This window comes from Acomys minous (genome assembly GCF_964271855.1).
Source record: "Acomys minous genome assembly, chromosome: 9".
Classification (NCBI taxonomy): domain Eukaryota; kingdom Metazoa; phylum Chordata; class Mammalia; order Rodentia; family Muridae; genus Acomys; species Acomys minous.
In genome coordinates this window covers 20,437,529-20,455,642 of record NC_140490.1, presented here as the reverse complement: position 1 = coordinate 20,455,642, position 18,114 = coordinate 20,437,529, and the positions used below count along the sequence as shown (strand labels likewise).

The 18,114-nt window shown below is 46.7% G+C and overlaps 1 protein-coding gene across 1 annotated transcript in view; it reads right to left on the bottom strand.

The window, feature by feature from the left end:
• The window catches only part of CACNA2D3 (calcium voltage-gated channel auxiliary subunit alpha2delta 3), a 798,196-nt gene that overhangs the window by 176,000 nt on the left and 604,082 nt on the right, over positions 1-18,114 (bottom strand). The gene's annotated exons all lie outside the window — the stretch shown is intronic.

Here is an 18,114-nt window from a genome sequence, read left to right as displayed (position 1 = left end):
CAGGATATACATGTCCACAGACGCACTCGCATCTGCATGGACACATGCACCTACCCATGGCAGATACATACATGTACCACACACATGCAGAGTGTATAAAGCAGTAAAGATAGAAAGTGTATTAAACATCGCTCCTCTCTCTTTCCACGAACTTACTTGTAGCGTCCATCCCTTAATCCTGCTTCCATTATTACTCATTCCACAGCTAGAAAAACGGGCCCTGACAAGCTAAGGAGCAAATGAAATAACAAACGAAATTAGACCACACAGCCAGTATGGAGGAAAGACACCTCACGGACTGCTAACCTCTGCCTTAACTTCTCTGTGTAAGCCTCATGCTGTTCCAGCCTTTGTTAAACTTAAACAGGCTCCTCAGAGCCTAATACAAAAGGCATCTCTGCCCTCAAAGTAGGCTCAGGATTTTGTCAGAAGGAAAGAGTACAGAGGCACCACTGCTTGCCCACATCACACTGGATGTGTGAAGCTACGCCAGTCACTGGGAGGCACGATGGGGATGACAGGGCTTGGCAGCAGGGGCAGGCTAAATGCTTCCCCACCTTGGCAGCTCATCTCGGGCAGCACACAAGTGCTTGACTCAGGAAGACCTGACTCTTTGCAGAGTCGGGCACTACCCAGCCCTCGAAAGGAAGGATACCTCAATAGTCCTGCCACAGGCCATGAGGTGTTTGTTAAAGATGATGATGTCACACAAGCATGAGCTACTGTTTCCCACCAGTATGTATATTACAAGGTGGGACTTCAGACCTTTGACAGAGATATTTGGATTTATGCTAAGGTACCCAGCTCTTTCAAGGTGAAATTTATAAGGGAGAAATCTGTTGAAAATCCTTGACATATTTCTTTTGTTTTTTCATTGGAGATAGGGTTTCATGTAAGACAAGGTGATCTTGAATTGCTTATGTAGTTGAGGATGGCTTTGAACTCCTCATCCTCCTGCCTCTACCTTTCAAGTGCTGAAAATACAGAATTGCACCATTATGCACAGTTCTGATCAGGGGATTGAACCCAGGGCTTTGCACATTCTGGGCGAGCATTCTACCATGTGAGCCTATCTCTTTTCCTTTGATTTCCTTTATCACCACTCAATATACCCAGGCCAATATACCAAAAATCCACTCAAGCACCTGAGAGAGTTAAGTACAGTGGTTCATTATAATGCTAGATCTCAGAGAGTGAGGCAGAAGCTGCCATGCGTTTCAAGCTAATCAGCCAGTCTCAAAGAGAGAGAGAGAGAGAGAGAGAGAGAGAGAGAGAGAGAGAGAGAGAGAGAGAGAGGCTGTGTGAGAGACTACAGTGAGAGTAAGAGATCTCCCAGCATGTTGGTCCATCAGTTACTGCATTGTGCAAGACCCTACATGTCAATATCACTGAAAGAAACAGGAGTGGGAGCTATGGCCGCTGAAACTCCCTTTGATGAAGGTTCTTCCATAACGTCTGCTTAACCAAGTGTGTGCGATGGGACTGAAACACTTTTTTTTTTTCTAAACAGGTGAACATTAGAACTTAGACATCAACGAAGCACATGGATTCCTTTGGGTTAGAAAAAGAAAACTCAGCAAAATACTGCAACACTGAAAGAGGCCAAGGGCAATAAACAGATGGTAGCACATGGACTCTAAACCAGCCAGGATCTTTTCCTCATTAAGAAAGCTTAGCAGGCTGGGAAGTAGGCCTCTTTACACCTGCACTGGCCACACCCATTTCACATATTTTCTAGGCTATGTGCCTAGGTTTTCTTGCAGGGAAACCCCTAGAAATGTGACTCTAGTGATGGTACCACTACCTCTGGGTCAGAGATTGGTAAGGGCCTAACAATATGGGGGAGGCTCACATCCTTCCAGGACACAGGGATTAGTTCAGAGATTGGGGACATAACCCACAGCAACCCAAAGGAGACTCAAAAGACTCTATCTGGGATGTTTTCCCGAATTGTTCCAGAAAACAGGGTTCACCATGCACCAGCATCACTAAGGTTGTGAGATGTAAGCTTGGAGCACTGCGTGGCCACCTTGACCACTACTCTGAGTCATCCTGGGAATGATGCCATTTCAGAGAAGCAGAGCAAACTGAAGATGATAGTCCTGAAGACATGCGTGTACCTGGACCACACTGTGCCTCAAATCCTTGCCTCCTTGGACACGTCAATGTATGCTTCCCAAATTGTTCCCTTCCCTTTTGGAAACAGGGTATCACTATTAGTCCTGGCTCGTTTGGAACTGTGAAATTGAGATTTTCTTCAGACCCACACAGAGGCACCTGCCTGCCGACCAAAGGGCTGACATTAATGGCACCACCACAACAGCCCATACCACGTCGTTTTTCTTAAATTAATCTTGCCTGGAATTCCAAGCACCAGGTGATCAGATTGTGCACGTTCAGTGCCTTCCCTTTTCTTTATACATGGATGACTCTTAAAGACCATTTATCTATTATTTGTATGTGTACGTATGCGCATGCCTGTCTGCGTTTATGTGCACCACATGTGAACAGCAGCCCACAGAGGCTAGAAAAGAGTATGAGACCTCCTGAAACTAGAGTTAGAAGCAGTCATAAGCTGCCTAAAGTGGGTGATGTCAAGAAAGCCTGGGTCTCTGCAAGAGCAGGAAAAACCTTTAGCCACCTCTCCAGCCCAGTGTACTACTTTGAAAACATACATTTTACATGAAGTATTTACAGACTTTGTAACTTTAACGGTCATTTGGGAACATCTGATTTAATGCCTTGCCACCTACGGAGATGCCCTGCTGTGCTTGAGCAGAGCTGGGATCCACGCACTTTCTCTCCACGACTCCTCCAAGCAACAGTCTACTAGCTAATCTTTAGACTTCTCCCACACTGGGACTGGCTCTCCCCTCCCCCATGCAGCCTCCGTGTGGGACAGATCCCAGGCCTGGCTCGCCAACTTCCCCTCCTTGTTCTTAAGGAGCCCCTTATGGTGCCAGGCATTGTATATGGCAATTGTTAGCATATCTATAATCTGTAACTTCCTTTGAAAATGTGATTAACGAATTGCAAACGGTTTCCAAAGGATTATAAACACAGTTTCAGAGCCACAGGTAGGCCTGCAGCTTTTGATGCCTGTTTTATGAAAAAAAAAATATGTACAGGAGAATTTAATAAGGAAAGATATTGTGTGCTATAAAATACTTTGAGGTGGTGTTTCAAATAAAGGCCAGATGTGGTGAGTGCACAAACAAGCCTATGGCTAGGATGATGGGACAAAAAGACACCCATTTTAGGAGCAAGCCAGAACTACCCAAGGGCTTGCTTAAAGTGCAATATTTAATGGTCTGGATACAAACTCCTTCTGTGTTACCTGCAAACACCGAGGTGGGTCAAGGTGTGGCCCTTCAGGTTTAAAGAAAATGACAATGGCTTTGGTTTTCCATGTTCCTTGCGGGGAAAACGCAAGGGCATCATGCACACATATACCTGTGGTCTCTATGCAACAAATATGATATGGGCTAATCAATCAAGTGTACATGCTGCCATAGGCTGAAAGGAAAAGAATTAAAGGACAGAGATGGGGAGGAAGACACCATGCCTAGGAAAGTGTTGTCTAGGTGAGGCTATGGTCAACCCAGAGCCAGTCATCTGAAAGGATGTTTCTGTCTCCAGGCAGGTATGACCTTCCCCTGGTAAAGGCCTCCTCTCCTCTAACCCCGCCTCCTTTCCTCCCCTTTCCTCTTTCCCCCTCCCTTCGAGGCCTGAAGAGACTCTATCAGAAGGGACACAGGCATCTTTGTCTCCTGTGGACACTCATGTGGTCTATTCAGTTCCTGTTCACCTATGCACCCCCACATTCTGATGGATACCGCATACCTCTCAGCCCCTGCGCCAGGCACGGGAAGTCTCAGGATGACCCGCAAGGCTGGCCCTCGGAGGGTCAGTGCCTACTTTCATGTTCTTGATCACTACTAACGGCTCAGGCTCATTCAAGGTAGGCTGTTGGACAGCAGCTAAAAGATAGTGCCTGGGGAGCCAGACCCAGATACCTGTCAAGTTTGCATGCTGCATGTGCCATGGCTAGCTGTGCATGCTTCCGAACGCCACGGCCCTCCTTACTAGATGGAAGGTTCAGCCCTCAGTTCCCAGGGATGTGACTTGAGAAGCACCGAAAATAAGTGTGGCTGCTGAACGCACTCGGAACACCATAGGTTCTAACAAATTCGGCCTCAAACTTTGCTCCCTTGGCCAGCGTTGGTGACCACTGATGCCATGGCTGGTTTCCAGGGTACGACACCTGTGTCACACAGTGATCCTCCCCAGTGAGTGCGCTCACAGGATAAACTGGTTCTTAATACAGAAACTGCTTACAGGGAAACTTCAATCTGCACTGGCGGCATTTCTCAAGGCTGGGAGGAGGAACATGCAGGCTTGGGGCACAGCGACACCCCTTCCCCTACACTGCTATGTTGGATTCCATCTCGCCAGTGGCAAAGCAAGGTCCCCATAGTGACGAGTGTATGGGAGGTGGATCCCGTGGCCACTGTCAGCCCCAGCTCTCCTAGAGATCAGGAACAGAGACTACAAATGAGTGTCACCACCTAAATAGCTTACATCATTTCTGTTTCTCTCGCTATATTTTTTTTTCCCTAACTCGTTATGTACTAATTGCTCCTTGTAGAAAAATCTGAATGAAAACAGGGCAGAAATTAAAAACCCTACTCTCACTGCCCCACATAGAGTCACCAGGGGCACTGCAATCTCCAGAGAATACTTGCTTGTCCTTTTTTTTTTTTCCTTTCGCTTTCCAGAGGCCACCGCTTCCCCAACCAGGAACGCCTAGAACATACTCCTGGTCTGCAATGCTCACTTGACTGCCCACCCTCACTCTTTGCCTCCCGCCATTCTCCACAGAACATGTCTCAGGCCAGGCACTGTGGTAAGTACAGCCCGTGTCTTGCCAAATCCTCCCACCTCCAGGGAACGTAAAGGATTTCATAGATGGGGAAATTGGAGACACCGCTTGGTGGCGCAGCTAGTGAGAAGTGGAACTCAGAAGCACGTCAACCCTTCCTGGTGTTTGAGTATCTCCCCCACCCCCTGCAAGGGAGGTCCCCACCTCACAAACTTGACCCTCTGTGCAGGTGGCCACTCTAGTAAGCCCATTCTTCTCTATGCCAAAGGGAAGCCTATGCAGGGCTCTGGCAGAATGGCTGTCCTTCGAAACCCGCCCTAGTATCCAATGACAGTTTCAGATTAGGAAGACTATGCAATGAGGACTTGCAGGAGTCAGGGCTGCACCTGGCTCCAGTTCATGATGTCTATTTAATTCACCGTGATTTCTCTTGGGACAGCAGACAATGTATACAATCTTGGAAGATAGCATTCGAGCTGAGATTTCTACCCGGATCATGCTGTCCCGGTGGTGTGTGACTCTACAGTAGCCTGGACTACCCTCAACAAGACTGCATACATACATGACACATGTATCATGCGCTGGCATAAATTCCCAAGGGTCTATATTGAGGATGAACGCCTATAAGCCCTGGGAAGATGGGAAGCCCAGATCCAGGGCCTCGAAGGTGTGTCCCACTGCGGCAGGGAGTAGGGCGTGTCCAGACAGAGCCTTTCCCTCTTCCTCAGGGACACCCCGCTCCTGTTTATTAATGTTTTTAGGTGTCTTGAAGATGAAAAGTTCTATGTGCTCTCCCGCAGGTTGATTATCAAATCTTTTTGATAGCTGAAAATCTAAAATGGCCGGGGTGTTTAAAAACAACAACAACAATAGCAGCAACAAATAAGAGGCTGCTTTGAAAACTCAAATGACCTTTATCTTAATCAGTGTCCTCCTAGAAGTTATGAGTCACACACCACGGTGTGTGGGGAGACGGTGGCCTGGCCCTGCCAAGGTTTTGTAGGTCAAATGTGGCTTACTGTACTATGGCTGGATTAAGCTTAATTCTCAAGAAGCCAGTCTGTCTGGTTATCAAAAGCCAGTCAGAGACATTAAAACACGCTCAGTAGCTTGACAGGAAGGAAGCGTTGTGCCAGCTAAAGGGACAAAGAGCAAGGATTGGATGCTGGGAAGCAAGTGGCAAAGCCAGGTCTGGGGAAGGAGGTAAAGGTGTTGATGAGGAGAGACAGCTGCTAGAAGAAAAAACAAACAAACAAACAAAAAAAGGACAGGGCGGCATCCAAGTTAAGAGTACAGCTAGTACCTGGGGGGCATTTTCCCTGCATAAAGCTAGATGTAAGAAGTCCTGCTAAATGAATTCAGAGTTTCTGAGAGCTGCACTGAGCTCCTGGGTGTGGATGTGGCTTCTTCAGATTCCTATTCCGTGAAAGTTTTCAGACGCTCCCATGACATTAGGAGGTCTAATCTAGGGGAAAGAGAACCCCTGTGGTTTGGAAGCTGCTCAGTGATATCTGGCAAGTAACTTTTTTTTTTCTAATTTACAGAATTTTATTTGGCATTTTTCCATTACTGCATTAACAATATCAGAAGAGGGTAACAATATCAGAAGAGGGTAGGGTACATTTGCCTGTCACACTGTTTTAAAGGGGGTCTCACCAGGCTCAGCAAACTGATTGTAGAGTTTCAAAGGCAGAGAAAACAAATCTCTTTATTCACACAAGTAAGACCCCAAGCTAGTAGTAATGGGCTCTGCAGCTAAACTGGCCTTCTGTAGGGGGCAGCAGCTGGCCATTTGCTGGAGAGAGAGTGAGTTCTGGGTGTGGCTAATGTCTCTTTCTGATTAGCCCTGGGTGCCCACATTCCTGATGCTTGCTTCTCCCCTCTGGGAAGAGGACTCTGCTTTCACCAACTCCACTTGATGAACACCCAGAGTCCCCTGAGAGCCCAGAGCTGTTTGAGAAATACACAAACAAGATGGATCTAGAAGTAAAGTAATAGAGGGGTGCTGCAAAGAAGGGGGCAGAGAGATCCTTCCTCCCCAACCAAGGACCATCCATCCCCTGGCTACTTCATGTCAAAATGCCACAGCTCCACCAAACATGCCTGAATCCGTGTATGGGAGAATTTTATCTAGGGAGATGTTTGGGATAATGGGATGGCGCCTTTGTTCTGGTTTTCTTTCCCTGTAAAATTTGCTAACAATATCTGTGACGGAAGGGCACACATAAAAGCATTCATACCAGTGGACACTTTTTTCTCATGTGTTTTTCCCCCTAGATCTTTCCAGCTAGTGTCACTCTCCTTTCTCACCTGGGTGGCCCTTGTTTCAGACTTCCCTGCGAATTGCTGCGTGAATGACCATGTGACCCCTTGCTAACATATGCTCTCTCCCCTAGCCACGTTCTGATCTCCAACCTGAGCATATTTTTCTCCATCAATACCTCAACCTCATCCAGTCTCACTGGCCTGGTGACCCAACAAAAATATTTAGCTTTCGCTTAGTGTGTGTGTGTGTGTGTGTGTGTGTGTGTGTGTGTGTGTGTGTGTGTGTGTTCACACGAGCGCACTCATGCCAACGCCAATTAGAGTGATGTATCTTTTAGAAAATGTTTTTGGATACATGGTGGCCTGAAGAAACCCAAGAGATTTCTTGATGTGATTTATGACTCACAGAAAAGCCAAGGTCCCCTGCAGGGTTGGCTGAGTTCTCTCAGTCTTTTGTTGCCTGTGACCATGGAAATGTGGGCAGAGCTAGGAGGGAAGAATGAAAGAATGGGCCAGTGGGCCAGGGAAGCAAGCTACCACATCCATGGACTGCCTGTCACTTCTGAGTGCTTTGAAGGTGAGTCACATTGGGCAGGCCATCAGCTTATTGCCAACCACCAAGGAAAGGCTCCCCTGGAAGAGGATAAGTGGACCCAAAGCGGTCTCATTGCCCGAGTTCTTTGCCTCTAACTCACTCCCTGGGTTCAGGCTGAGGGATTTTTCTACAGTCGGAAATCAGAGTGTGTCAGGGCTTGGCATACACACCCCATGCCCTATAGGATGACGTTTATATTCCAGGATTTTGCAAATCCTGTCTGCTAAGATTGCCATTTTTACCACTTCCTTCCTCTCTTTGTTGTCCTCAGCTAGAATGTTGGTTGCTCAAAAGGTCATCATTGTTTCCACCTTCTGGTCTGGGCTCATCTTCCCATCTGCTCCTCAACTAGCCAATCCCTGACCCCTGTGGACTTAGCTGAGATGTACTCTTGTATGAACCAGGTCTAATTAGAGTCCATTTAAAATCTTCCCTTATTAGCTCAGCCTCTCATGGTAGTCCCTATTGTATGATACAGAAGTCTAGCTTACTTGCTTGTTTCCTACAGTGGCTACTATGCATCTTAGAGAAGGCAGCTATTTCTTGTGTACCATTGGGTATCCAACCCCTAGAAATTGCGTGGCCATAAGGAGGCTCTCCAGAAAATGGAAGAGTTAAGGATTCATTCCTCAAGCGCCTGCAGAACGGTACCTGCATGCCTGGCTTTCTGTGGGCATCCGGGGAGCATCCACTCATTTATTCCTCCTTATAATCCTCGTAAGGGGCATCGCTTCTGTTCTCATTTTTCAGTGGAGAAAACTGAGGCCAGAGGGTTAAGTAACACACCTCAGGTCACACAGCTGACAGTGGCACAGCTGACACTTCAGGCGCTCTGCTCAATGAGGCGACACGTGCTAAGGAAGATCCTTGTTCTAAAACTAACATTGCTGCCCAGTGTCTGACTGAGATGTGTCATGGTGGTACAGGAACAGGAAGGAGATAATGACATGGAGGAGATAGCTGAGTTTATGATGATCAAGTCTTTAACACACACACACACACACACACACACACACACACACACACACACACGGGCCAGAGTGAGCATGGATGGACACCCTGTAAGGGGATTCTAAAGCATATTAATACTGAGCCTTCTACAGAACTATGGTTCAGATAATGCTCCTCTCTGTATCTTCCCAAAATCCCTTCTTGGAGTACAGCTGAAAATCTGGAGGTTCCAAGAGGATCAGATCATTCCCCCCCCCCCCACTTCTGGGAAGCTGTAATAACATTTAACTCCCCACTTAACCCTTACGGATAGTTCTAATGAGTCCTTTGGCCTAATTTGGCTCCTCTTTTATCTGTGTATCCTTCCTGTTCCTGGGGGGTGGGGTGTAATAAATTTCTGTTCATTGGGCAACTGTCTCTGCTTGGCACTGTCTGCCAAGCCAGGTCCTGCCTGAAGATAAAATGAATAATTTAGCAGAAAGATCTTAGGATTTTTGGTGGATTTCAATGTGCATGTGTGTGCATGTGAGTGTACCTTTGTGTGTATATGTTTGTGTCTGGTGTCTGTATATGTATGGCATGTGTGCCTCTATGTATATGCATGAGTATCTGTGTGTGCCTGTGTGTGTGTGTGTGTGTGTGTGTGTGTGTGTGTGTCTGTGTCTGTGTGTGCAATGTGTTCGTGTGTCTATGTATGTATGTTTCTTCTAGTTGATGGCTTAGATTTGTCTCTTGTGGAACTTAGCTTCAGCTTAGCCTGGTGTGAACTGTATATATACCTTGACCATATAGACATTGATTTTGCTATCTCTGGGTTCATGAAATAATCTGGATGTGAAATGGTCCCCGAGGCTTGTGTCCAAGGCTTGATCCCCAGTTTGTTGTGCTGTTTTGGCAGGTTCAGGACCCATAAAAACATCAAGCCTCAGTAGAGGAAGGTCACTAGTGGCATATTCTTGGTGATCACATCTTGTCCCCAACCCTCTCCTCATTTTCCTTCTGTTTCCTGGCCACCATGAGGTGAGCAGTTTTGTTCCTCCATAGCCTCTCAACCAAGATCTTCAGCCTCACCCACACCGGAACAGCAGAACCAGCTGACCAGTGGCCAAAAACCCTGAAACTGTGAGCCATTGTCCCTTCACGGGCTTTCCTCAGAAATTTTTGTCACATTGCTGAAGAGCTAACACTCTCTGAATAAGGCAGCCGCGTGGTTATGTAAAATGTCCCTTGAGCTTGCTCCTATGAGCCCTCTGGCCTCTCAGGAAGAGATGGACACAAGAATCAACAGATCTAATACTTTAACCCAGCATTCCATCCTTGGAGCTGTTAGGCCAGAACACTTTTCTCCATCTGGACAGATGTTACTCAGGTGCAATTTAAGCTAGCGAAAGCCTCTACTATGTGCCAAAGGACTGCTACCAGGCACCATCCTACTGTGCCAACCAATGCAGAGAGGAGACAGGAGTCAAGGACAGGTGAAACTGAGAACTCAATGCAGGACCTGCCCAGGTTGAATAATTTTCTAGCCTGGGTAAATGTACCTGGGTTGTATTTTGGAAATATATTTGCGCTCCACATGATCAGTAAAAGCTAAGAAAATGTTAAAGGTAGGCTCATTCACAAGCACAGCCATCATTTCAGTGGTGCGATGGGATTAAATAATTGTGTCCCCAAAACCCAATGTCTCAACACTTTTATTTGCATTCTTTGGGTCTTATCATTCAGGATTATGTAAAAATGACAGCTGCTTATAATTATTTGGGAGTTTGTGTTGCAATAATTAAAAACATCTGCCTTTATCTTTCTGCTACCAGACTTAACCCTGTGAGGTTGGGTCTACTGAACTTCAAAGAGGGAACCAAGAAATGAAAGAAAACGCCACACATTACTAACAAATTTCTAGCGATTCATTTAAATGTATAACCAGTTATTCCAACAGCCTTCAAACCCTTCATTATCTTTTAAATATATATAATTTGGGCCTGCTAATTAGATAGCAATTTAATGCTCTCATGGGGATTCAGATGCAAGGTCTTCCTAAAATGTAAACGCAGAGGAATAATTGTTGGCATTCACATGACTGAATTTTTCAGTTATTCAAATAAGTGTGCAGAATGCACATAGTGAGATCATTTGAATATTCTGCCCTTAAACTCAGCTGTAGATTTTACAGGGCCCTTCTATAGAGGGGGTGGGGGTGGGGGCTCAGGGTCTGGGGGTGGGGGGACTGGGTGATTAGTCCACTCAGCTCTCTGGAGGGAGCAGACAGGACCCTCCCCCCCTGGAAAAGCCTGGTCTCATGTAGGCACCATCCTCTCTTTCTGGGGAAGCAGACTTTCTTGGACTCTGCAGCTCTGAAAGCCTTCAGGCTTGCCTCCCCGGCTTCTCTACACTGCTCTGCTGGTTACTGTCTTCCTGGGTACCACCAACAAGTAACTACAGATACAGGAGGGGCATGTCTCATTCTGCCTTGAGTTTCTACTTTCGTGTCTTCCCATCCTATGAAGACGGTTCCCTTAAATTGCATAAAGATGTGCAGCCCGTGAGGCAGCAGGATTGATCAGGGAGATGACATTGGCTGTGATAGAAAGCAGCACTCGTGTCTCCGCCTGGAAGCATGGCTAGGGTTTGCATTCCTGGCCCAGGCTAGTAGCTAGCAGCTGAGGCTCATTTCCCTCACTAGGGGAAGGAGGTGCAGACAAATCTATAGGAATTTTTAAGAGATCATTATTCAACACATTGCCTGTAATTACATTTTGATGAGCTTTTTATTGCTAATTTATCATCCAAGATGGGGCATTCTAGATATGAAATTAATCTAGTAAAACAGAGGTCAAAGTGTGCCGAGTGTAAAGAAGAGTATTTTTTTTTTTGGCATCAAATTATGTCACCCCCAAAATAAAGCAGCAGAAATTCCCATCTCTAAACCAGATTTTTTTTTTCTTTTGGTGCCTACTCATGACTTCTCATGCAGCCTAATATACCTCAGTGCAAATGTGGATGCTCGGGGTGAAAGAGCAGAAAGATATGGTGGAAACAGGTTCGGAGGGCGGGCAGTAGAAGATGCTGAGTGCTGGCCTGTCGTGTCCTATCCAGACTGGCATGGTGTTCTAGTCTAAAGAAGACAGCTTTTAAAGAGTTATCAATACACTTCTCTCAGAAGCAGACCTCAAGGCAAGCTCAGTGCAAGATTTTCCTTCTGGGGCTGAAGAGATCCCTTGAGGGACACAGTGGATACATTGACAGGCATGGTACCACTGGGGGAAGAGGAACCTCATTTCCCTGAAGGAACTAGGAGACCCAGCACATCTGGGAGCTGTGTTCAGAAGCCTGGTGAGACATTACTTAATCCTCAGCACACTGGCTTTCTGTGTGCCTGGGACCAGGATGCTCACTCGGGTGCAGGCAGCTGTGATGCACACAACATGCACAGAATGGCAGGGACAGGGGTGACATCAATGGTGACTGCATCATCAGGAGCCAGCAGAGCAAGTAAAAACTTGCCCAGGCAACTGCTTTAGAAGTCTGTTCTAAATCCATGGTTATATTCTAGGCATGTTGGGTCTCTCCAGGTCTTTTCACATGCTCTTTCCTTGGCCTGGCCCCAGATCCACAGTCTGGATGGAGATTTCTCCTTCCCCCTCCAGATGTTGACCTAAGAATGTGTTCTCTGAAGAGCCAGATAGGTACCTTCTCCTTCATTCCCTTTATTCTCTCACACCTTTGGGTTTTGTTGTTGTTGTTGTTGTTTGGTTGTTTGGTTGGTTTTGCATAGCATAGTCCAAATTTGTGATGCATTTTGTTTATCCTTTTATTTATGAGCTTAAAGACAAAAAATCTTCTCCATAAGAGTGCAAGCACCAACTAGCAGGGCTTTCTGGTTTCCTGGCCTCTGGAGGAGTGCACAGCACGATAGATGTTCAATCACACACACAACTCACAAGGGAAGGAAGAAGGGTCGGGAAGGGGACGTGAGGAGAGGGAAACATCCAGTAGCAAATTCTCCCAGGTATCCCCTGACCCCTGTGCTATCCCTAAGTGCTGCCAGGCAGCATCATGAAGGGTGATGTGAGTTTGTAGGCTGAAGACCAGCTCCCTGCAGGCTTCCCCAGCTAGACACCACACATTTTCATAGATGCTTGTTAGTGCAGCCAACCCTGGAGTATGGACCACCCCCTTTGTGCCCAGGTCTTCCCTTCATAGCTTCATTCCACCTCTTTGCCAGGTACCTCATCTGGCCTTTATGTGCAAGGGTGACTGGAACACAATCTGATTGCTGTCCTTTGGCGAATAGTGACCGATAGGTGTGCTCAGACATTCACCATGTAGTAGGAGGTAGGAACTCATATATTCTGTGGTCCCTATGAGAAGCCTACCAAGATGGGCAATGCAGCAGTTGGGCTAGAGTGGGTGGGGCTGTGAACTCCCCCAGAACAGGCATTAGAGCCCTAGCTGATTGAGGTTTCCGGTATTTGGGAATTCACACACCAGGCTGCTTTGGTATCTGCAAGCCACAGATACTAATTCTTAATTGTTTACACAAAAAGGAGCTCATTGGAAGAAAATATTTTCTACTGCTACTGTGATGAGATACAAAGCAATGAATCAATGGTAAAGGAATAAAGAAATGGATAAATGGTCCTTCACTCCTCCCTCTCTCTCCCTCCTTCCCTTCTTTTCCTTCTTCTTCCATTTTCTTCTATTTTTCTTTTGTGTTCTCTCCTGTAAGAATAATATCATAAGATAAATAACCTGTGTGCTTTTTGTGGCCCCAGCATGGAGCAAGGACAGAGTAAGCAAGCTGCCTGTAGGCATTCCCTGTAAAGGTGTTGATTAGGATATCAGAAACTACAGCAGTGTTGCAGTGAGGTGGTTCCCTGCAGCTAGGAATGTTGGGAGACCCTTGCTCCCACTCTGCAGGAAGGGACATGGGGAGAAAGGGCTACAGGAGACTGGAGCAGGAAGGCCACAGAGAAAGACAGAGTCCATGGTGTCGGCACGGGCACAGCCAGCCTGGCCCCAACCACATCTGTACTAGATGCTACGGCCAGATGAGCATTTGGAGACAAAGGGAAAACACTGGAGGAAGGGAAGGGAGGGACCAACACAGTTTCAGAACTGAAGGAACAGCCAGGCGATAACAAAGCACATCCATTTTCCTTTCTGACTTTTGTGAAGACCGTCCTAAATGTACTTTCTCACAGACACATTTCTTAGTCCAACTATCAGGCCCCTTTATTCTGCAAATATTTAATTAAAATTTCCTTAAACTACAATTATATATGGCAGATCCTCGCACTCAGGTGACTTCTCCAATACATGCTAAGAGGCAGGATGTTACTGGAACTTACTGAGTCAGTTTGGACAGGGCGCGCGCATCATAGAGCCTGGGCTCTGACATTTTGGCTAGTGGTGGTATGGTCATTACTGGTCCCGTTTGCCTGCCACCTCTACCACCCCAAGGGTACTATTAAAGCACAGTACATACTCAAAACATGGAATGAACTCCCGTAGCTCAACTATTATTTGAGTATCCAAGCACATACCTAGTTCCAGGACCAAGAAGCTGTGGCCTTGAGTGTTGGAAGTTGAAGCACTAAGCAAACTTCACTCTATCTGGCAAAATGCAGGTTCTCCCAGTAAAGAAATTCCTTTATTCCTTTGATCAGGCGCTAGGCTGTAGCATTCCCACTAACGTACCCAGCCCAGGCCGCTCCCACAGTGCCCATACATTTTAGCAAGAAGCAAGCATGTAGACATGCATGTCTCCTGTGTCCCACAGCCAAAGAATGAGACAGCTCTCTCTGTGGTGGGGTTGTACAGTCTTGGGTTTTTTGTTTTGTTTTTGCTTTTGTTTTGTTGTCTTTTTTTTCCCTCAGTGAACACGATCCTTTGAGCAAATACACTTTCTAATTCTTCCTCTTAAACTAGATGGATTCAGACCAGGCCTAAGCAGAGATTCTGTTCATCCCTGGTGTGGAGCTGTACACTGGCCTGCAATACACCATTTGCTTGGGAATCAGCACACGGCGATGCCCGTGCGCCACCTACTGGGCAGTCTCCTTCAGTTCATCAGTTGCATGACAGTGGAGGGCAAAGAGGACTGAAAAAAGAAAAAAAGTGTTTGCTACAAGGTTTATGATGCTAGGCTCTACTCCAATTGAAATTGACAGAGAGAAGTCACTGTAGAGCTGGCCGAGACCTGTATTCCTGGGAGGACTGTAAGGTCTCCTCAGTCTTTTTTTATGTCCTCTGGGAAGCTCTCTAGCATTTTTAGGGTGCCCACCCTTGAGAAAGACAGATACCGTATCTGTATACCCGTAGGTCTTCCTGGCCACTCATGCTGTTGCTGTTGGAGAGGACTTTTACTAACCAGAAACATCCCTCTAACTGCCCAAGGCGCTTTCGCTAGTACCATGTTTGATGTCAGCAGCATCTGTGGGGTGTCAGCAAACAGAAGGTCAGGGGGCACAGAGATGACCGGGGTAGAAGGGCCTGACAACACACACATGCCCTGACATAATAAGGAGTGAGTGTTTGGTGAAAGCACATGTGGAACCCACATTTCTCATTTACTGTAGGAGCACAGGACCCAGACTCTCATGATCCGCATCATCCTTCCAACTGGGTGTGGTAGCGACGTCCAGCAAAGGGTGAGAAAGATGTTAAACACACAGACACATCCCAGCAATAAATGACCCAAAGAAATGGAGGCAGATGCATGCTGGAGAGTTTTGAGGAAGAACAGGGCTCCTCTGAGGTGACCACTGAGCTGAGAGGTGGAGGAAGAGCTAGTCACACACACACACACACACACACACACACACACACACACACACACACACACACACGATCAGATTCTGGGCAGAAGGACAGTTGGCCAGGGAGAGACTTGAGGTTTTTAAAGAGCTGGGGGGAAGCTGAGGAGAAGCCCAGTTCTATAAGGGTCCTACCTAACTACCACAAAGTGGAAACATTCGCTAACTACATGGCATCTGCTCTCATAGTCCATTAGTAGAACTTTAGAAAGTTTCTTGACTGAGGGAAGAACTCCAACATCACTTCCACCTAACTCCCGCTTCACCTGCTGTTAGAGGCTCCCTCTAATTAGTATAGCATATATTTACATGTGCCATGAGAGTACCCACTCAGTTCCATGGCAAAGGACCAAAGGACCCATTTATTAGCACGTCTACCTCTCACTTCATGTACACAGTAACCATGTACGGAGGGCCCATCTACACCCAATGTACAACAGCAAACAGAGCTTGGAAAAATGAACCGTCCATGCATCCATAAAACAGGGAAACAGAGTAATGATACAGAGTAGGCAAGTCCAGGGGCAACACAGGGACGGCATCCAAGGACTCAGGCTGCAGAGCGCCAGCGGTGGCAACAGCTGTATTTGCCCTGCAGTAGGGTGGAGACCTATAATCGAGTCAAGGGAGATGGCACCGTGATCTGTGGGATTTGGCCTTGTTTGAGAGTTAGCCTGAATTTTCCAGAAGAGCATAAATTTTTTTTTTTTTGCCCCCAAATAGGCTGATTGGACAACCTGAAACCTCAGCTTCTCCTAGTGTTTTCCACCCAGTGGTCACTGTGACACAGTTTGATTTAGGAAGTTCACATAGTTTTAGAGTAAACCCACGTGGCCGACACAGTCAGTGCTTCCTGGCCAAAGGAAAGAGTCCATCTGCCTCGGCTGCCAGCCAGCTTCTTGTGACGTCTAGCCATCCCACTTCCCCAGCAGAGGCACAGGCAGAAGCTGTGACTGACCACTGCTATCACCCACTTTCCCATGCATGTTCTCTCAAAATATCCCAACCATCGATTCATATCTGAGGCCAGTAGAACCACTGCAGTTGCCACAGCTAGAGGCAGCTCTTGAGAACTCAAAATATTGGTCCTAAGTGAGACATATTCTAAGTGTCATCTCTGCCTCAGATTTCAGAGACTACTAAAGAAAGAATGTGAAATACTGTATTAATTGTATTTATGTTGATTGTATGTTAAAGAACCAAATGATTTGGATATGTGAGCTAAAATATTATCCTTAAACTTAATTTCACCTGGGTCCTTCTTCATTCTTTAGATGTAGCTACTGGGAAATTTTAAACAACACAGGCAGCTAATCTTGTAGTTCACACTGAGTTCTTGCTGGACAGGGTCTAACTATAACTGCACCAAGACTGCCTTGGAAGTTGTCCACATAACTACAGAGACCAGGCCTCTCGGCCACACATGCTCTTCTACCACTCTGCCACCTAGTTCCTGAGGAGCAACAAAGCACAGTGAACGTAGCCCATCTGGTTCAAGGCTCCTGGTCCTGGTATTTTCTGGCTATGTGATTTGGGGAAATCATATCATCACTCCAGAGCCTTGGTTTTCCATGGGTGATGCTTTTCTTATTCATAGGACACTCCAGATTATCAACCCACCGCTCAAAGTTGCCCAGGATAATGTCTAGAAATACACCTTGCTCATCCTCCTCCATCACAAACTCCCAGAGTCCCTGGACTGTTTTAAGGTGCCCACCACCTGTCCTCACCATTCTGGCAGATGAGGGCAGTGGCATGTGAAAAGCATCTAGAATGGGGCTCTTCCCATAGGGAGGAAGCAACATACCTCCAAAAGACATATTCAGAGTAACAACCACAACAGCAAACGGACCAGTGCTACCTCTTCCCCAGTGTCCTTACTTCTCTGTATTTACATATAATCCCTTCTCATCAGATCTTCCCTTCCTTGAAGCAGGGTACATCGTAGGAACCTTTGGCATACCTCCAATGACAATGAAAAGATAATAAATTTCCCAACCTCCGTAGTCTACCTTTCATCTCTTCAACAGCGGGTCAAGATGAGTAGTTAGTAAATTCGCATCTAGAATAGACCCTGAGGCTGGGGGTATAGTTCAGTTGATAGGGAGATTGTCTAGCATGAAAGAGGCTCTGCCTTCCACTCCATCACCATGTTAACCAGACATGATAACATATACCTACAGTCTCAGCACAAGGGAGGAGGAGAGAGAGGATCAGGAGTTCAAAGCCAGCCAAGGGTATATAAGAACATGTTTTTAAAACAAATGAGGCACGGGGAGGGAGGGAGAGGTAAAAGAAAGTCATATATAATGTAAGCCCTCCAGCATCTCCCCCCACTGCCTGGGCCTGCAGACACAGAACAGACAGCTTTTGGCTGGTTTTAGCATGAGCTCTGTGGAAATGAGTCCCAGATTTTGTTGGCCCAGGGCTCCCCGTGAAATCCTGCAAGTGCTGTGGCTGCTGTGAGGGACCTGTTCTGTGTTCCCTTTAGGCTTTGACCAGGTCCAGGTTGTAGGCTTTCTGGGGGGGGTGGAGCTTTCAGGAGGGGTCCACTTAAATGTCCTTATCTTCTATGATACGGAGGCAGACAGATTACCAAAATC